The sequence below is a fragment of the Lynx canadensis genome, chromosome X (genome assembly GCF_007474595.2).
Source record: "Lynx canadensis isolate LIC74 chromosome X, mLynCan4.pri.v2, whole genome shotgun sequence".
NCBI lineage: Eukaryota > Metazoa > Chordata > Mammalia > Carnivora > Felidae > Lynx > Lynx canadensis.
In genome coordinates, this window is record NC_044321.2 from 5,272,015 (window position 1) to 5,294,258 (window position 22,244).

At 41.0% G+C, this 22,244-nt stretch overlaps 1 long non-coding RNA gene across 1 annotated transcript; it reads left to right on the forward strand.

The window, feature by feature from the left end:
• Window positions 1-1,689: 1,689 nt before the first annotated feature.
• LOC115507703 lies at window positions 1,690-18,292 on the forward strand. Its single transcript, XR_003966775.1, has 3 exons — window positions 1,690-1,700; window positions 6,231-6,232; window positions 18,159-18,292. It is a non-coding gene; the product is annotated as an uncharacterized LOC115507703 (long non-coding RNA).
• The last annotated feature ends 3,952 nt before the right edge of the window (window positions 18,293-22,244 follow it).

The window sequence follows — 22,244 nt, forward strand, 5'->3', positions numbered from 1 at the left end:
CTGTTCCACTGATTTTTGTGTCTGTTTTTGTGCCCATACCATGCTGTTTTGATGACTACAGCTTTGCAGTATATCTTGAAATCTGGGATTGTGATGCCTCCAGTTTTGTTCTTCTTTGTCAAGATTGCTTTGGCTATTTGGAGTCTTTTGTGTTTCCATACAGATTTTAGGATTGTTTGTTTTACTTCTGTGAAAAATACTGGTAGTATTTTAATAGGGGTTGGATTAGGTCTGCAGATTGCTTTGGGTAATAAGGAAATTTTAACAATATTTGTTCTTCTAATCCATGAACATGCAATGTCTTTCCATGTGTTTGTGTCTTCAGTTTCTTTCATCAGTGTTTTATACTTTTCAGAGTACAAGTCTTTGACCTCCTGGTTAAGTTTATTCCTAGGTATTTTATTTAAAGACTGATTTTTAAAAAAAATAGCCAAACAATAACGCCTTCTGCCTGAAATAGTCCCTAAACATGAAAAATATTTCTTATACATGAGCCCAGCTGGGTGTCCTGTCCTTTCCATAGCTTCAGATAAGCTTGTTAGTACTTGATCACATGAAGAAGATTGGATTTGTTGTAATGACAAAAATCTCATGGTTCTATGCCAAACATTGAAATACAGCATGAAGCACTTGCTGAAAAAAAAATTTTTGATGCAGTGTTTTAAAGGTGTGCAGACACAAAACAAACAAAAACTGAAGGAAACCAGTTGTCTGTCATGTTTCAGATGACATATATTGAAATATGAATCAGTTCTTCATTAATGTTCAGCCATCTAGTTACTCATGGCTGCTGGTTAGTAAGGGAAGCTGACAGATTCTACGTTCATTCTTCCTCATAGCTGCTTTTCCAACAGCCAATTAAAATATGTTAGAAATGTTAGATATCCCACTGTACTTCAGTATACTATTTGTTCTCTCTAAAACTTAATCCACAGGATTCCAAATGCATTGTATAACTTTTATCATTATGCTTCAACATAAATAATTAGCACAGTTTAGAGAAGTAAAAGAATATAAATGTAAATAAAAATTCCCCACGTAAGCAAAATTTAAAAATGCTTTTGTTTCGTATAAAAACCTAGACGTGCAAATGATTTCAGATAAATGATCTATATTTTTTGCACATAGAGTCACATTTATAAATCTTTTTCTTAAAAGTAATTGAAATGACCGCCCTTACACTATACATTTAAACTTTGCACGCAGAGGATGTAGCAAGGGATGTTCATTTGATTAATTATTGCTTCGTGTTGCTATCTAGGATAGAAACCACATGATGTGTGTAACAGACGTGTTCTTTGAGTCTAGCATGGATTCCTATCAACTTGCTAAACATCAGGATACCTCAGAAGGCTCTTTGTTGCCACAGAGCTTATATGCATTAATAAGTTTTATGTTCTGAATATGAAAAAAAAAATCTGTTCACAGACATAGCAGACCTAAAATTTATGCTGCCAAAATCAGGATTTGAAAGACGCTCAAGAAAGACTTCTCATTTCCCAGTATGCGGCCAGAGTTTGCCTTTGACAGGTTGTGTTTCTACTTGATAGATCAGTGGCTTGGGGTTTACCGAGGATTTCAGAATGAAATTTACTGAAGTCATCCGGGGAAGGTCATCAGAACATCAAGGGGCTTCCATCAACAGAGCGCTTAGATAGTTATCTGGGTCTTTCGGTGTTGCATATACCCATTTGATGAAGGTTACATAAGATGGGTTGGTCTGCAAAGCATTGCTTAAATAGAGCGATTGCAACAAGCAGGCTTTTGTCCACGGCAGGACTCCTCGTCCATCTCAGATGACAACCCTTAGGGCACGTCTCCTGGCAGCACTCGCTTGCACATGCCCACCATCGCTCTGCAATCTGACACTGCCTGGTAACTGTAAGACTCTACGTAGACGTTGTCCTCACGCAGAAACTCTCGAGCACGGAGGGGTGAAAGGAACGTGGGTTCTGTGTGATGGATTGGTAATGATGCCACTGTAGTTCAGCTGAATCTTGGGGGAGAATGGGACTAACGTTTGGCATTGTGCTTTCATACAAACCAGCAAAGAAAAGTGAGTTTTTTAAATGCTGTGTCACTTGGCACGTAATCCCACTCTTTGTGTTTTGTTGGAGAGCTCGTGTGTGTATCTATCATGGCTTCAAAAGTAAAACAAATATACTTAAACAATAAAGCACTTGCAGGGAAAAAGTAGGATTTATTTCTGCTCAAGACAGATTTTCCCACATGTAACAACCACGTCCAAAGAACTTATAAAACTGTCCTTGGTTTTACAGTGATAAATGGAAAACATTGAGTCCTTCAATCAAACAAGGTATCAAGATTGTTTATTGTGGTTGCTTTTCGTGTTAAGCAATGAATTGCAAAATAAGTTACTGCAGTATATAGATAACACTCAAATAAACATGCCACTAGTAGAGGAAGGGCATATTTTTCCAGGAACCAATATTTTCTCCCTTCTTCATTTTTTCTAATGTTGATCAAAATAATCTTCTGGCAAATTCAGTTTTGTTTTTTGTTTTTTTTTTTAAAGACTCTGTGTGTGTGTCTGTGTGTCTGTATAGATAGACATTGTAGATGTATATATCTGCTGTGTTGTTAACAATACAAGACTGGGAAGCTGGAAATCAATGCTTGTCAAAACAATCCTTTAGCAAATTTAGTTTTTTAAAAGAGGACCTTTTATGTACTTGTATAGAGATAGATAGATAGATAGATAGATAGATATAGGTGTATAGGCATATAGAGAGGCATAGAGATATAGAGTTATATATACACATTTATAGATAAATAGATAAATAACATGTATATATCTGAGACTTTATGAACAATAAAAGACTGGGAAGACAAATTAATTCATTTACAATAAGCTCCCATTAGTTTTCCTTGTAGTCTGTCTGTTGATCTTTAACTGTACCTCAGAAACATCCTGTGTCCACATTCATATTAGGATGATTTTTGTTCTGTGTCTTTATTGCTTCCTCTGGTGTTCTGGGTCACAGAGAAAATCCAAGTTCCTTCCAATGCTGCTTGCTACCAATTTCACAGTGAAGAGGCAGTGGGAGCACCGGGGGGAAAGGGCAGTGGTCTCTCTCATTTTTAAATCTTTATTGGTCTCTCTTAAGAGTCACTAAGAAATATTCCTCCTTAGGAGACCACTCCTGAATAGCTCGGAACAGAAAAAGATGACCAGGAAACAGCTTTCTGCACACAACAAAGGTTTTTGCTACTACATAGTATGTTTGAATATCATATAAGGAGACACCTAACATGTCCACCAGAATCAACCTCAGCACCAAACAGTTCCTGGTCCCTGGGGCAGATGCTGGTGGCCACCATCTTGAAGGTTGGAATCCCAGTAGGGGTTATGTAAGAATTCAGGCAAAAACCTCTTTTATCTCTTCGTGAATCCTTGATTCATTTCACGTTTATTAATTCATTAAATAAACATTCATGAAATGCTTATTTCTTGGATAAATGTCTGGAGCATTGTGTAACCAGAATAAGGACCACCTGTAGATAATTCTCATGTCCATATAGTGCAGTTGCTGTCAACTGTGGGAACAAAATGCTACGAAAATGTATTTCCTTTCTTGGTACCCCAGGAAGTGTCCTCCCATCCACAAAGTGAACTTCAAAGTGTGGAAGGAGTTGTGTGTGTGTGTGTGTGTGTGTGTGTGTGTGTGTGTGTGTGTGTGTGTGTTTTAATTCCCTTCTGGAAGTCATCCCACAGGCAGCCCCGGTTGGGCTGACGGTCCTCAGTGTAGGGTGGGGTTCATAAAACAACCGATTGGGATGTAGGAAAGAATGCATGAGAACTTACACTGACATGTATATCTACCTGAGTAATTAAGAGAGTGATTAAGATGTATTGATCCATGACAACTGGCTTGATGTTGACGCCTCGCGTGACAGATGGGATGTATCTTGGGCTTGGAATGCAAGATATCCTGAGGGCAAGTTGGGAATTTGCACAGCAGGAGGAGCCCAGAGCAGGCTTTTCCTTAACTGCCAACTTTTTGCCTGATGTGACATACACACAGTTGAATAGATTTGCCGATTATTTCATGTAGGTTTAACTAATCTAGCCCCTCAAATTGATATGTAGCTTAAAACCCTCCTGTAAAAGAATTGTGGATTGAATGTATGTATCCATCTATCAAGTCCCAAAGAGTTGGATAAGAGCACAGCTGGGTCTCCTGTTTAATCCTAGTAGAAACTTAGAATGATGAGGTCCACACAGTGACCATCTAATGAGATCAGAGAAGCAGTCACCCGCCAGATGTGAAGTTACCAAGAGCATTATTTTAAAAAAATTTTTAATGTTTACTTATTTTTGAGAGAGAGAGAGACAAAGTGTGAGTGGGGGGAGACAAAGTGTGAGGGGGGAGGGGCAGAGAGCGAGACACAGAACGTGAAGCAGGCTCCAGGCTCTGAGCTGTCAACACAGAGCCCAATGCAGGGCTTGAACTCACAAACCATGAGATCATGACCTGAGCTGAAGTCAGATGCTCAACCGACTGAGCCACCCAGGTGCCCCTGAAATGTGAATTTACATACAATATTGTGAGTTATGAACCTTCCCCTCGTATATGTTATGTATTGAAATAATTACTAATTAGATTACTAAGCCAACATAATGAGCAAGACAGTTGGATATTAGAGATGATACATATTTTAATGAGAATAGAAATGAATACACATCACTTACACATAAAAATACATGGAAAAATACTTTTACCTTATAATTTATGTCAACCTCATCCTTTTTCTACTTCTGTGTTGGTTGTTGTTTGTTTTCTTCTTTGATGCTTATTTATTTTAAGAGAGAGAGAGCATGCACATGAGGTGAGGACAGGCAGAGAGAGAGGGAGACAGAGAATCCCAAGCAGGCTTTGCACTGGCTTGAACTCACACACTGTGAGGTCATCACCTGAGCCAAAATCAAGAGTCAGGCACTTAACCAACTCAGCCACCCAGGTGGCCCTCTGTGTTGGTTTTACAAAGAAATGGAATGTGAATATAGTAACGCATGCCGTAACTTAGAGTGTAACAAATACCAACAAACTAAAGATGGAAGGTCTAAAATGTCCTACTCGTAGGAGTAAGTGAACAAAAACTGACTGGAGCCCATGGTTGTGCTTGCTGAGGAGAGGGGTCTGTGAGAGCAAAGCCCACCTCCCCCAGTGTTTCAGATGACATTCTCCTCTGTCATTCCCTCTCTGTGAAACTACTACTTTATGGTTCACAGGAGCCTTTCTTGTGTTTTTTGTCAAGTATAAGAAACAGTTGCTAACATCCTGCTCTAAGATTTTCTGAAATCCCCAAAGTCATTGCCTCTAATGATGCCCTCTGCTTCAGACCCTAGGGGTGCACCTTATCAGACAGGGAAACTGGTATAAACATAAAGGTGTGTCCACTTTTTATAAAAATGGGCCTTAGCTATTTGAGAACATCTACCCACATCCATCCTGCTTCAGGTGAAACTGGGAAGGGGCTGCAGAAACAGCTCTTTCTAAAGAGGAAAGCCTCTCTCTTTCAGATATTTGGTTAAATTGTCCAACCAAAAAAAACAAAATAAAACAAAACAAAACACAACACCCAGGGACTCCCTTCGTCTGCAGTGAGATCTCCCCTCCGCTCCTGCTACAAAAATCCCGCCCAATCCTCAGTCCTAATACATCATCCACCCCTCCATCCTCTCTCTCCACCTGAGTTTCACCTGCACCCCCATTCCAATCCCAGGCAGTTAGAATGGGTCCGTCTTTTTTTACTTGAGTAGAGTTTACACACAATGTTGCACGAGTTTCAGGTGTACAACGTGATGATTTCATAAGTTTATGCACTGTGCTGTGTTCACCACGGCATAGCTACCATCGGTCCCACGACACCACTGATACTTACCACAGTTTCCTCATCCATTCATCTACTGTGAGGCATTTAGGCTGCTTCCACGTATTGGCTATTGTAAACAATGCTTCAGTAAACATAGGGTGAGTAGAGCTTTTCAAATCAATATCTTTGTTTTCCCTGGGTAAATACCCAAAGGTCGAATTACTGGATTATATGGTATATTATATGGTATATGGTATAGCAATTTTGTATGTTTTTGAGGAACCTTCATATGGTTTTCCAGAGTGGCTGCCCCAGTTTGCATTCCTGCCAACAGTGCACGAGGGGTCCTTTTTCTCCACATCCTCACCAACACTTCTTGCTTTTGATTTTAGCCGTCTGACAGGTATGAGGTGGTCGCTTTGATTTGTTTCTCTGATGATGAGTGATGTTGAGTATCTTTTCATGTGTCTGATGGCCATCTGGATGTCTTTGGAGAAATTCATGTTGATGTCCTCTATTTATTTTTTTAATTGGGTTATTTGTGTTCTGGTGTTTGGTTGTAGAAGTTTTTTTATTTTGGATACTAACCCCTTACCACACAGGCTATTGGCAAATATCTTGTCCCATTCAGTAATTGTCTTTTACTTTTGTTGACGGCTTCCTTTGCTATGCATCTTTTTACCTTGATGTAGTCCCAATAGTTTATTTTCACTTTTGTCTCCCTTGCCTCTGGAAACAGACCTAGAAAAATTAGGCTATGGCTGATGTCAGAGAAATTACTGCCTGCGCCCTCTTCTAGGATTTTTATAGTTTTAGATCTTATATTTAGGTCTTTAATCCATTTTGAACCTATTTTTTATGTCTGATGTAAGAAAGTGGTCCAGTTCATTCTTTTGCATGTAGCGGTTCTGTTTACCCAACACCATTTGTCAAAGAGACTGTCCTTTTACCATTGTATACTCTTGCCTTCTTTGTTGAAGATGAATTGACTGTATACTGGTGGGTTTATTTCTAGGCTCTCTCTTCTGTTCCACTGATCTTTGTGTCTGGTTTTTTGCCCATACCATACTGTTTTGATGACTATAGCTTTGCACCATATCTTAAAATCTGGGACTGTGATACCTCCAAGTTTTGTTCTTCTTTCTCACGATTGCTTTGGCTACTTAGGGTCTTTTGTGTTTCCATACAGATTTTAGGATTGTTTGTTTTAGTTCCGTGAAAAATTCTGGTGGTATTTAAATAGGGATTGCATTAGGTCTGTAGATCACTTTGGGTAATATGGAAATTTTAACAATATTTGTTCTTCCAATCCATGAGCACGGAACATCTTTCCATGTGTTTGTGTCTTCAATTTCTTTCATCAGTGTTGCAAACTTTTCAAAATACAAGTCTTTGACCTCCTGGTTAAATTTACTCCTGAGTATTTTACATGTTTGGTGCAATTGTAGATGGGATGTTTTCTTAATTTCTCCTTCTGGTTCTTCATTATTGGTGTATAGAAATGCAAAAGATTTCTGTATGTGGATTTTGTATACTGTGAATTAACTGAATTTATGTATCAGTTCTAGCATTTTTTTTTATGGAGTCTTTCGGGTTTTCTACATAGAGTATCATGTTGTCTGCAAGTAGTGACTTCATCCTTGCCAATCTGAATTCCTTTTATTTCTTTGTGTTGTCTGTTTGCTGTGGCTGATGGCTGCTTCAGTTTGAACCCATTCTTTACTCCTCTCCCCACCTTGGTTTTGGTATATGGTGTCATACTTTTCACCTTTTTATTTTGTGAATTCCTTGACTGATTTTTATCAACATACTTATTAATTTTACCGCTTTTGTGCTAGCTACTTTTTTTTTACTCCTACTCATGTTTTTTCCTTTCCACTCAAAGAGTCCCCTTTAAAATTTCTTGTAAGTCTGGTTTAGTGGATGAACTATTTTAACTTTTGTTTGTCTGAGAAACTCTTTATCTCTCCCTCTATTCTGAATGACACCCTTGTTGGATAGGGTATTCTTGGTTGCAGGTTTTTTCTTTCAGCACTTTGAATTTATTATGCCACTACCTTCTAGCCTGCAAAGTTTCTGCTGAAAAATCTGCTGATAGCCTTATCAGATTTACTTTGTATGTAAGTGTTTTCTTTTCTTTTGATGCTTTAAAAATGTTATCCTTATCACTACTCTTTGCCATTTTAATTACTGTATGTCTTGGTGTGCACCTCCTTGGGTTGATTTTGTTGGGGGCTGTCTGTGCCTCCTGGATCTGGATTTCCGTTTCCTTCCCCAGATTTAGGAAGTTTCCAGATATTGTTTCTTCAAATAATAATAATTCTGCCACCTTTTCTTGCTCTTCTTCTGTGATCCCTATAATGTCGGTATTATTATGCTTGATGTTGCCACTGAGTTCCCTAAGTCAGTTCTCTTTTTTATAACTCATATTTATTTCTCCTGCTCAGCCTGATTGCTTTCCACCACTCTTCTCCTCCAGGTCACTGATCAGTTCTTCTGCTTCCTCTAGTCTCCTCTTTATTCCATCTCAGGTATTTCTAATTTTAATTATTGAGTCCTTCATCTCTGATTGTATTAAAAACAATGAATTATAAATTTACTTAAATGTATATTACTTAAAGAAACTTAAAGTTTTCTCTTTGTTGAATTTCTCACTGAGAGCCTCCACTCTTTTCTCAAGTCCAGTGAGTATTTTACCATAACTTAAATTCTCTATTGGGTGTATTGCTCACATCTGTTTATCTCCCTTGCTGTGATTTTGTCCTATTCTTTCATCTGGGACATACTCCTCTGTCTCCTCATTTTGTGTAACTCTCTGTTTCTATGTGTTAGGTAAGTCAGCTACATATCCTGCTCTTGAAAGTAGTGTCCATATGAAGAAGTCCTGTAGGGCTGTGCAGTATAGTGTCCTCTGTTCACCAGGACCTGGCACTTCTGGGGTGTCGCCTATGCATTTTGAATGCACCCTACTATCATGGCTGAGCCACTTTTCCCTTCAGTGCAGTCGTCTGCAATGGCTCTCTACCCGTTGTGGGCAGTTTGGTCCCTGTGTTATTTGTGGGCCAGTCTGGGCCCACATTTGGCTCAAGTGAGTCAGACCAGGTGTTTGCTAGAGATGCAGTAGCACAGAATGCAAGATACTTTCCCTGTGTTGTTCCCAGAGAAGTTTTTGCCGGTGAGCAGAGACTAGAGTCAGGCCAGAGGTCTGCCCCCAGCCCACTCCTCAGGCCACGTTCAGACTGATGTGTGTGGTTACCTTCCCCTCTCCCTGGGGTAGGAGTCACTCTGACACTGCCAGGTTTTGTTCCTCTATTTTTATACAGAAAATTGTAAAGGGGAAAAAAAAAAAGTTGGCAGGTGGAGCCACGGGACATTGACAATGGCAAGTGGCCAGTGAGCGGATCCAAAACTGCTAGAGCTCTCTGGTAAGAGAGGAAATCAAATGAAAGCAACATTAGATATTATTTCTTAACCAACATATTCACATCCTGAAAGCATTATCGTAGGCAGTGTTGACAAAGAGGTGGGGAAATGGGGTGACACAGAAAATTGTGCTATGACGATCAGCTTCTGGAATAAATTACATATTCTGGAATCTGTTTTTTTTTTTTTTAATTTTATTTTATTTTTTTTTTCAACGTTTATTTATTTTTGGGACAGAGAGAGACAGAGCATGAATGGGGGAGGGGCAGAGAGAGAGGGAGACACAGAACCGGAAACAGGCTCCAGGCTCTGAGCCATCAGCCCAGAGCCCGACGCGGGGCTCGAACTCACGGGCCGCGAGATCGTGACCTGGCTGAAGTCGGACGCTTAACCGACTGCGCCACCCAGGCGCCCCTGGAATCTGTTTTAAATGTCCGTTCCAATAATACCTACAGGTGTACCTACAGATATACGTACAAGGAGATATATGTACTCATGTTCATATTTAAGCCTAGGTTTAGGGGCACCTGGGTGGCTCAGTCAGTAAAGCATCTGACTTCAGCTCAGGTCATGATCTCACAGTTGGTGGGTTCAAGACCCCGCATCGGGCTCTGTGCTGACACTGTGCAGTCTGGTTCGGATTCTGTGTCTCCCTGTCTCTCTGTCCCTCCCCTCTCATGCTCTGTCTCTCTGTCCAAAATAAATAAAAACTTTAAGTATACATTTAAGTAAATTTATAATTTAAAAATACATTTATATTTAAATGTAAAGTTAAATAGTAAGACACACACACACAAATTACAGGGTGGGGATCTACACATGAACACAGATAGAAGTACAAGGACTTATACATGAACAAGAATAAAATGACAAATTTGGGAAAAACCAACCCTCAAACTCCATCCATAGGAAAAAGGTTATACAATTTATGGTTTTCCCATCAGTGACATTCTAATTACAAAGAATGTCTAGGTTTACGTGCATGGGCATGGAAAGATCAATAAGACGTTAATAGATGAGAAGGCACGTTGGAGAACAATGTGTGTGGTTTGATTGAGTTTTCATAAAAAGGCTTCACTCTGTAGAAGCCTGGAGGGAAGGATCCACTGGGAAGCTGAAAATGTCAGTAATGAGCGGCTCCCGGAAGCTGAGGAGTCAGGGGGTAGAAAATGGGAAATTTTATATCGAGTCTGTCTTCGTCTACCGTGTGGATGTGTTATTCTGAGAACGTGAAATTCAGGCACTAGGGAAGCAGATCAGTGGCTCCCAGACATGTCGACATCTGAATTAAAATTGCCGGGAGAATTGAGGTTGATCCTCCGCTGACTTGAAAATAGGGAAATTAGCCCGGATCACCTGGATGGGCCCGGTGTCAACACTGGACCCACACTGTGGAACAGAGAAACAGAAGAGAAGGCAGGGGTAATGTGGTGCGAGAAGCACTCAACCGCGGGACAGCTGGGGCGGTGGGAAGAGGGGTCTCGCACCAAGCATGCAGGCGGCCCGCAAGAGGAGGACCAGCGCAGAAAACAGGTTCCCAGGATCGGGCTCCCTCCTCAGGTTTTCTGGGCCTGTTGCACCAAGGACACAGGCTATCTTTGTGTACAGTTTGCAGCATGCCAAGCACAAAGGATTTGCTGCAGAGGGAGAGAAAGAGAAAGGAATGGGGAGGTGGGAGGGAGAGAGAGAATTAACTCAGGGTATTCTCCAATTCCATTTGTTGTATAGGAAGGTCTGGAAGACCATGGAATCGTGGACGCGAGTTTAAGCAAGGTAATAGGGAACTCATACAAATTTGAAATGGAATGACGAAGTGTGGCCATTAAGGGTGACACACAGAGTTGGGCTTTCTTTTTTTTTTTTTTTTTTAAGTTTTTTTATTTTGAGAGAGACCGTGTGAGCAGGGGACAGGCAGAGAGAGAGGGGGACAGAGGATGTGAAGCAAGCTCTGTGCTGACAGCAGTGAGCCCCCTGCAGGGCTTGAACCCATGAACTGTGAGATCATGACCTGAGCCAAAGGACTTCAACCGACTGAGCCACCCAGGTGCACCCAGAATTTGACTTTATTAGAAAACAAAAAACAAACAAACAAACACCATCACATGGGGAAGAATTCCTGCACTGGTCACCACACTGAATTCTCCGCTTTACCCTGGGTGGCCCTGGGAGCACACCGCCAGGCCATCTGCATGCAGACCACTGTCTGCCTTCCCAACTGGGCTCCAGCTTCAGGATGGAATCCCTGTGTGTTTGACATCAGATACTCCACTCAGAGCTCCCACCCCCATTCCTAATTAACGGCTCATCACTGAACTGGGCCGTCAGCTCCTGCAGGCATCCCTGGGTTGACAAAGCTTTATTTATGGCTGCAGATAAACTCTTTTCCTTTATGCCAGAAGTGACTGCAAGGCCCCCTCCCAGCTGCAAAGCCCAGCCTTTGTTTCTGTGACTAAAGACTTCTTGCCTTTGGAATCTGGACAGACATCAAGAAATCTGCGTGCAGCCAAGTCCGAAACGTTCTGGGGGAATAGGAGGCAATAGACAACAGCTACACAACAAAAACCGACCTTCGCCAACGATTTCTTAAGGCAGTAAAACATTCATGCAAAAGGTTCACCTTTTCAAGACTTTCCAGAGACAAGCGCTATGCATCTCCACAAAATACGCGTTTCGGGTTCTCAGATGCACTCTGCTCCGCTACACTGAAATGCATGTTGATTTAAGCCGATCTCACGTAACGTGGCGGGGTGCCGTTGGCTTCCTGCAGATGCCAGGCCCCTTGGCAGGACGGAGACTCTGCTCTCCGTCACTCCTCCCCGGTGTTTTCCTTTGCTTTTTACAGGTGCTGGGTTGTCATCAACTGGATAAATGCTGGTGTTTTGGCTCCGGGCCTTCCTTGAGGAAGCTGGCATTTGCCCAGATGACAGTACAGCACCTGTAGACGCTCAGCAGTGAAGGTACAAAATGGCCTTTGTGCACACAGCGGTGGGGTGCTCCCGCCTGCACGTGGGAGGCAGCAGCGGGACCAGCCTGTGCCTCTCCTGGCATGTCAACAGAATCTGGCCGGGGCTTCGGTTTGGTAACACTTCTGGGAGCCTCCGTGAGAGTGCCACAGGACACTCTGATGTATGACGCTGGCAGGGAACCACAGCTCGTTGGCATCTTCTCCAGCCTGGAACCAGAGTCACACCCGCCATTTTGGACGAAGGAAGTGTTGTTGTAAGTGACTCTGATAACAAAGGAGACACGAATATGCTTTGCGTCACGGGTCCTGGAAAGGCTAGCGCATCTTTTATCAACCACTCCCTCTGGCGTGACTACCTTTGGGAACAGAGTTCCAGTAAGTACTTCCATTATTAAATCTTAAATCATTGCATACAACAAAGCTGGAAAAGAGGTGTAATCATCTTCATGTGGACAAACAGTAATACTCATCAATCTACTCATCAGTCAGTGAATGAACCGTTTTTAAATTAAGGAAGATAATTGCTTAATGATATTTACATTGATCATTTGACATAATTCATTCAGTAACACTTCTTTCTATACAAATAAACTTATTTGTTTATAATAAACACAGTTTACTATAAATTTATTTCTATACAAATGCAGTAAAAAAAAATTGGGAAGCATTCACCCCCGTAAAATGTTCACAAACATGCACCTTCACCTTACAGTCTGACTTAGCAGATACTGAATACTCAGCAAGCTGGTACTGAGCCAAACACACAAACCTCAGCATTTGTTTTCCAAACCAGAATGTGTAGTCATACCCAGCCTGCAAAAGGAGCTTTTTAGTTCAGAAGACCTCCAGCCGAGACTTCTAAATTTACCATCAGATTGGCCACTTGACAGGAAATGATGACAAGGGGGGACCATGGAAATATTTGCCAACCCCAACGTGGTGCATCATTGCTAACAAAAGAGAAGACTGCACAAATACTGTACTTTCATTCAAGTCTTGACTAAGTCCTTAAAAGTATGCCTCCTGAAGGTTCACAAATGCACTCAGAAACTAAAAAGCAAGGATAATTTTCCATGTAAAATAATAAAACAATTAAGATTTCTGTCCTATCTGGTGAAGGGAGGGAGGAAAGAAAAAAGGGAAAGATTTTGTAAGAGAACTTAAACTTTACCCATATTGTGATTAATATACAGGCCAGTTGGCAAACCCAAGTGGTAGTTCAAGAAAAGCTAGGTTGCAATCAAGTTGCAGAAGTGATCGGTTCAGCACCGAGAGTTTGGATAACCCTGTAAGGCAGTGGTAGTCGCTCTGGCTGCATATTAGAATCAATTCGGAAGCTCTTAAAACATTCCACCCTGAAGATCTGATGGAATCCGTCAGGTGTAACTCCAAAACCAAAAACAAAACAGAAAACACAAACAAACCCTTCTATGTATCAAGTCACATTGACATTTGACTTGATCTCCATCTATACATAAACGTATTTAGTATCGCATACATTCAGAATCGTATACATTTCATACATATGTGCATAGTATTTCACACACACACATAACATCATGTGCTTACTTACAGGCTACCTAGTACCTTTTTAAAAAATTGCAATTACAGTATAGTTAAGATACAGTGTTATATTAGTTTTAAGTGCACAATATAGTGATTCAACAATTCTATACATTACTCAGTGCTCATCACGATAAGTGTGCTCTTAATCTCCATCACCATGTGAACCCATCCCCCACCCGCCTCCCCTCTGGTAACCACCAGTTTGTTCTCTAGAGTTAAGAGTCTGTCTGGCTTGCCTTTCTTTGTTGATTCATTCTATTTTCCAAACTCTAGATAGGTGTGAAATCACGTGGTAGTTGCCCTTCTCTGACTGACTTATTTCACTTAGCATTGGACCCATCTGTGTCATTGTAAATGGCAAGATTTCATTATTTTTGATGGTTGAGTAATATTTCATTGTATAAAAATACCCCATCTTCTTTATCCATTCAGTGGACACTTGGGCTGCTTCCATAATTTAGCCACTGTAAATAATGCTGCATTAAACATAGGGGTGCATATACCTTTTCAAATTAGTGTTTTTGTAGGGGTTTTTTTTGGGTAGATAACCCATTAGTGCAATTACTGGGTCATAGGGTAGTTCTATTTTTAATTTTTTGAGGGACCTCCGTACTGTTTTCCAAAGTGATTGCACCAGTTTACATTCCCATCAACAGTGCACAAGACTTCTTTTTTCTCCAGATCCTTGCCAACACCTGTTGTTTCCTGTGTTCCTGATTTTAGCTATTCTGACAGGTGTGAGGTGATATCTCTTCATGGTTTTGATTTGCATTTCCTTGATGATGAATGATATTGAGCATCTTTTCATGTGTCTGTTGGCCATCTGTATGTTTTCTTTGAGGAAATGTCTGTTCTTGTCTTCTGCCCATTTTTTAATTGGATTATTTGGGGCATTTTGATGTTCACTTATATGTTATTTATATATTTTGGATACTAACCCTTTACTGGATATATCACTTGTAAATATCTCCTCCCATTCAGTAGGTTGTCTTTTAGTTTTGTTGATGGTTTCCTTTCCTGTGGAGAAGCTTTTTATTCTGAGGTAGTCCAAATGGCTTATTTTTCATTTTGTTTCCCTTGCCTCAGGAAACATATCTAGAAAAATGTTGCTACAGCCTATGTCATCTGTTCTACTGATCTGCATGTCTGTCTTTGTGTTAGTGCCATACTGTTTTGATTACTACAGCTTTGTAGTGTATCTTGAAATATGGGATTGTCATTCCTCCGGTCCTTATTTTTGAAGATTGCTCTGGCTGTTTCTAGGAGGATTTGGTGTAACTCTGTGAAAGATGCTGTTGGTATTTTGAGAGAGAGTGCGTTAAATCTGTAGATTGCTTTAGGTGGTATGGAAATTTTAACAATCTTTGTCTTCCAATCCGTGACCATGGAGTATCTTTCCATTTGTTTGTGCTGTCTTCAGTTTCTTTTATCAAAGTTTTATAGTTTTCAGAGTATAGGTCTTTCACCTCTTTGGTTAAGTTTACTCCTAGATGTTTACATTTTTGGTGCAATTGTAAATGGGACTGTTTCCTTAATTTCTCTTTCTGCTACTTCACTGTTAGTGTACAGAAATGAAATGGATTTTTTTTTTTAATTTATTGTCGAGTTGACTAAGATACAGTATATACAGTGTGCTCTTGGTTTTGGAGGTAGATTCCCATGGTTCATCGCTAACATCCAACACCCAGTGCTCATCCCAACAAGTGCCCTCCTCAGTGCTCATCACCCATTTTCCCCTTTCCCCCACCCCCATCAACCCTCAGTTTGTTCTCTGTATTTAAGAGTGTCTTATGGTTTGCCTTTCTCCCTCTCTAACTTTTTTATTTCCCCTTCCCCTCCCCCATGGTCTTCTGTTAAATTCCTCAAGATCCACATATGAGAGAAAACCTATGGTATCTTTCTCTGCCTGACGTATTTCATTTAGCATAATACCCTCCAGTTCCATTGCTGCAAATGGCCGGATTTCACTCTTTCTTATTGCCAAGTAGTATTCCACTGTATATATAAACCACATCTTCTTTATCCATTCATCAGTTGATGGACATTAAGGCTCTTTCCATAATTTGGCAATTGTTGAAAGCACTACTGTAAACATTGGGGTACGTGTGCCCATATGCATCAGCATTCCTGTATCCCTTGGGTAAATTCCTAGCAGTGCTATTTCTGGGTCATAGGGTAGATCTATTTTTAATTTTTTGAGGAACCTCCACACTGTTTTCCAGAGCAGCTGCACCAGTTTGCATTCCCACCAACAGTGCAAGAGGGTTCCTGTATGAAACGGATTTCTGTATATTGATATCGTATCATACAACCTTACTGAATTCCTTTGTTACTCCTACTAGTCTTTAGTGTTTTCTCCATATAATGTCATGTCATCTGCAAATAGGGAACGTTCTACTTCTTCCTCTAACCTGGATACATTTTATTTCTTTTCCTTTTCTGATTTCTATGGCTAGGACCTCCAGTACTGCGCTGAATAGAAGTGGTGGGAGTGGACATCCTTGTGTTGTTCTGGATCTTAGGGGAAAGCTGAAATTTTTTCACCACTGAGCATGATGTTAGCTGTTGATTTTTCACAGATGCCCTTTATTATGTTGAAGTGTAGTCCCTCTAAATCTACTTTGCTGAGGGTTTTTATCATGAACGGATGTTCTCTGCCAAATGCTTTTTTTGTATCTATTGAAATGATCATATGGTTTTTACTCTTTCTCTTGTTGAGAGATGTGATGTTATCACATTGATTAATTTGCGAATATTGAACCATCCTTGCATCCCAGGAATAAATCCCACTTGGCCACAGTGAATAGATTTTTTAATGTATTGTTGGATTTTTTTGCTACTGTTTTGTTGAGGATGTTTGCACATGTTTATCAGAGACATTAGCCTGTGGTTCCCTTTTTTTATGGTGTTTTTATCTGGTTTTGATATCAAGGTAATGCTGGCCTTACAGAATGAATTTGGAAGCTCTCCTTTCTCTTCTATTTTTTGGCATAGCTTGCAAAGAATAGTTATGAACTCTTCTTTAACGTTTGGTAGAATTTCTCTGTGAAGCTACCTGGCCCTGGACTTTTGGTTCTTGGGAGGTTTTTAATTTTTTTTTTTTTTTTAATTTCAGTATAGTTAACATACATCGTTATATTAGGGTCATCTTGGGAGCTTTTTTGATTACTGATTCAATTTCATTTCTGGCACTCAGGCTGTTCGAATGATATATTTCTTTTTAAATATATTTTTATGAACATTTTTTTACATTTAAATTTTACTTAATGTACAATGCAATATTGGTTTCAGGAGTAGAATTCACTGGTTTCTCACTTACATATCTATATCTTTCTGAGTCAGTTGTGGGAGATATATGTTTCAAAGAATTTATCCATTTATTCTAGGCTGTCCAATTTGTTGGCATATAATATTTTATAATATTCTCTTATAAATCCTTTGTATTTCTACGCTGTTGGTTGCTTATTTCTCTTTAACCTCTGATTTTACTTGAATCCTCTCTCCCTCTTTATTCATTTACTCATTTATATATATTTTGATGAATGTGGCTAAAGGTTTGTCAGTTTTGTCGATCTGTGCAAACAGCCAGTTCCTGGTTTCACTGATCTGTTCTTTTGGGTTTTTTAGTTTCTATTTTGTTTCTTTCTGCTGTAATCTTTATTTTTTCCTTCCTTCTACTGTTTTTGGGTTTTCTTTGTTCTCCTTTGTATAGCTTATTTAGTTGTAAGTTTAGGTTGTTTCTTTATGATTTATCTTGCTTCTTGAGGTAGTCTTGTATCACTATAAACTTCCCTCCTGGATTAGCTTTTGCTGCACCCCAAAGATTTTTGACCGTTTCATTTTGTCTGCCCCTGGGTTTTTTTTTTTTCCTCTTTGATTTCCTGGTTGATCCATTCATCATTTAGTAACATCTGATTTAACCTCCATGTGTTTGGGTTCTTTCCAGATTTTCTATTGTGGTTGATTTCTAGTTTCATGGCATTATGGTCAGAAACAATATATGACGTGACTTTAGCTATTTTTATTTTGTTGACACTTGTTTTGTGGCTTGACATGTGATCTTTTCTGGATAATATTCCAAGTGCACTTCAAAAGAATGTGTCTTCTGCTGTTTTAAGATGGAATGTTCTGAATATATCTATTAGATCCTTCTGGTCCAGTGTATCATTCAAAGCTACTGTTTCCTTGTTGATTTTCTGTTTGGATGATCTATCCATAGACATAAGTGGGGTATTTATGTTTGTTTTTAGGTGTTTTATGTATTTGGATGCTTTTATGATGGGTGCATAAATATTTGCAATTGTTATATCTTGTTGGATTGTCCTCTTTATGATTAGAGAGTGTCTTTCTTTGTTTCTTGTTACAGTCTGTTTCAAACTCTATTTTGTCCATATAAGCATTGGTACTCAGGCTTTCGTATCACTTCCATTTGCGTGATAAATGCTTTTCCATCACTTCACTTTCCGTCTTCATGTGTCCTTAGGTCTGAAATGAGTTTTTTGTAGGCAGCATGTAGATGGATTTTTTTTTTTTTTATCCATTCCGCCATCCTGTATCATTTGATTGGAGCATGTAGTCTCTTTACATTCAAAGTATTTATTGATAGCTATGTATTTATTGTCATTTTGCTACTCGCTGTATGGTTTTTCTGGTTCTTCTCTGTTCCTCTCTTCTCTTGCTCTGTTCTCAGTTACTCGGCTTTCTTTAGTGACATACTTGGATTCCCTTCTCTATTTTTTACATATCTGTTACTGATTTTTGATTTGTGGTTACATTAGGTTTGCATATAACATCTTATGCATATAGCAGTATATATTTTGTAGGTAGTTGGTTATGTTCGTACCATTTTTTTAATGTTTATTTTTATTTTTGACAGAGAGAGACAGACAGAGCATGAGCGGGGGAGGGGCAGAGAGAGAGGGAGACACAGCATCCGAAGCAAGCTCCAGGCTCTGAGCTGTCAGCACAGAGCCCGACATGGGGCTCGAACTCACAGACTGCAAGATCATGGCCTGAGCCGAAGTGTGACACTCAATCGACTGAGCCACCCAGGCGCCCCTGTACCATTTTTTAAATAATTTTTTAAAAATGTTTATTTATATTTGAGAGAGAGAGAGAGAGCAGGGGAAGGGCAGAGAGAGAAGGAGACACAGAATCTGAAGCAGGCTCCAGGCTCTGAGCTGTCAGCACGGAGCCTGATGCAGGGCTCAAACCCACGAACTGTGAGATCATGACCTGAGCTGAAGTCAGATGCTTAACAGACTGAGCCACCCAGATGCCCCTATACCCTTTTTTAAAATGTTTAATGTTTATTTACCTTTGAGAGAGAGAGAGAGCGCGCGCGCGCGTGCACGCACTGGTGGGAGAGGGACAGAGAGGGGGAGACACAGAATCCGAAGCAGGCTCCAGGCTCTGAGCCGTCAGCACAGAGCCCAATGCAGGGCTTGAAACCACGAACCGTGAGATCGTGACCTGAGCCAAAGTCGGACGCCCAACCGACTGAGCCACACAGGCGCCCCCATTTGTACCCATTCTTTACTCCTCGTGACACACGTTTTATGTATATGGTATCACACTTTACATCCTTTTATTTTGTGAATCCCTTGATTGATTTTTATAGATACACTTACTTTAACTGCTTCTGTGCTCCTACTTTCCTTATTCCTGCTTATGGTCTTTCCTTTCCATTCAAAACTATGCCTTTAACATTTCTTGTAGGGCTGGTTTGGTGGTGGGAATGGTGCCCACCAGCTCTTTAGTTCTTGAAGAAGTCTCCTGAGGATTTGTACCCTTCTATCCTGTGCTCTGAGATTAGTCAACACATCTCCCTCCCATATACCCCAGTTGTTGTTCAAACTGTTGCTTCTATGTTGTACCTCAACAGTTCTTTGTTATGCTGCCACTTGATGGGCAGAGACTGAGTTTCCTCTCACCCTCTGGCTCTCCCAGAACCGAGCCTGGTGATGTTTAAAATTCTAGGTGTTCAGCCCCAAGATTGTTAGAACTTAGAAGTCAAGTGCCTCTGGTTTTCAAAGCCAAACATTATGGGTATTTGTTTTCCCCACGTGGGTCCCCAGAGCTGGGGGGTGCCTTCTCTGGCTTCTCCTCCTCTCCCTTCTCTGTACCCGCAGTGTCCCTCCCTCCCGCAGACAGTCCTGCAGGTGTTTGGTTCCCGACACGTTTCTGCCCTTCCTATTCCCAATACGGCCTCTTTTCTACATCTAGTTGTGGAGAGTCTTGGGTCATTTCCTGGCTTATTGACACTCATGTGGGTGCATTCATATGATTATAGCTGTAGGACGAGGGGAGCCTAGGATCCTCCTTTCTGCCATGCTGTACACAGTACCTTTTGTAACTTGAGCTTATGGAGGACAGGCTGACAGGCAGAAGAGTCTAGTGGCCTGATACTCAAGGCCCAGGTTCATTTTCAGACTTTGTAACTCACTAGCTACCTGATCTGGAGCTGACTTAACTTGTATCTCACTTTCCTCAGCTTTAACATGCTGCCATCCCCTTAGGATGATTGAAGAAATGAATGAACTCATGCAAATAGCACACTTAGCCAAGTGCCTCACTGTTACTGCGCCCTCAGTAAATGTTAGCTGTAGGGGTTAATTCTATTAGCTGTTTCCCTTGTAAACTACAGAGAGGGCCTTATGATCGACCCAGCGCAATACCCAGAGGGTGCACTCAACGAAGGCATGAGGAATGGTTTCCATTATTTGTAATGCAGCCAATTGCTTTTGATGGGCTGTCGTTTGAGATGAGGAAGGAGATATCTAGGACAAAGAGGTCAATCAGAATCAGTTTTGGATTGCACACAGTCTGGGGCTGGAAGTTCACTGACAGATCGATTCTAATTGGCTGTCTCTGACTACATGTAAATCACTACAAGCTGCCTCTCTGAAAGCTGTTTCACCAGGCCAGAAAAGATTATAATTTCCACTCACGGCACACTAGAATATCCAAGCTGTGTCTGACCACCTATATGTTGTATCAGTATGTGCCACAGTAAATCCCCAGGTACCAAGAGAAGACTGGGCTATCTCTAGGTATACCTGCGTCTGTCTACATGTGGGACTATCTGCAAGTGTACTCAGTGTCTGTGTGTCTGTCTTTGCATATGATTCAGTGAAGCATAAAATGTGGTCAGAAAACTTCACTCCAGTGCAATCCAATTGTATGCTACAGTATGACTCTGTACTCCTTCAGCTCTGCGAGCAGGAATGTCTACACCATTTGCCGTTCATTCGTATCTTCCCATCGTCTGGAAGAGTGGTTCTCCACATCAGGCACATACGAGAATTAGCTGGGGAATTAGCTTTCAAACAGCTCTGTTGTCCACACGTCACTCCACGTCTGAAGGTACCAGAAGACACTGGCCTTCTTCAAAGCCTCTCAGGGGATTCAAGTAGGCAGCCAGTTCTGAGAGCCACTGACCCAGGGTCATGCTAATAACCAGGGGCGATCATTCAAAACTCAATCTTTACATGTCACAGTAATCTGAGACTGGAAACTTCCCTACTCTGGGCAGCGTTTACTGTTGTAGATAATGAATTTCAGTTTCCTTTTTTTTTTCTTTCTCAAAGCTACTTGTAGACCATGGATATGCACCTGGATTACTGTTAGTCCATGAAATGACTTTTCAAATCTATACATTTTTTCTTTTTTTTTTTTTTTTTTTTTTTAATTTTTTTTTTTTTCCAACGTTTATTTATTTTTGGGACAGAGAGAGACAGAGCATGAACGGGGGAGGGGCAGACAGAGAGGGAGACACAGAATCGGAAGCAGGCTCCAGGCTCCGAGCCATCAGCCCAGAGCCCGACGCGGGGCTCGAACTCACGCGAGATCACGCGAGATCTCGCGAGATCATGACCTGAGCCGAAGTCGGGCGCTCAACCGGCTGAGCCACCCCGGCGCCCCTAAGACTTTGTTTTAATGTGTATTTGTTTTTGAGGGAAACAGAGAGCAAGCACGAGCAGGGGAGGGGCAGAGAGAGAGGGAGAGCGAGACACAGAATCCGAAACAGGCTCCAGGCTCCGAGCCGTCAGCCCAGAGCCCGACGCGGGGCTCGAACTCCCGGACCGCGAGATCGTGACCTGGCTGAAGTCGGACGCGACGCTTAACCGACTGCGCCACCCAGGCGCCCCATCAAATCTATACATTTTAATTACACTTAAATTTAGTTTCACTGAACAAGACAGGTTTCTCAGACATGCAGCCTCTTCACCATGACGTATACCTGTGCATATAGGTAGATATATTAGGTATACAGGTGTGATCTATATTAGGATTGCTAACATTTGTTTTCTATCGAAGTAAGACTCATGTAAACACCAAGTGTTAAAAGTGTGCAACCCAGTAGCATTTGGTACATTCGCAATGTTGTGCAAACACATCCTGTAGGTACAGAGCATTTCCATTAACTCCAGAGGGAAGCCCTGTGCCCGTG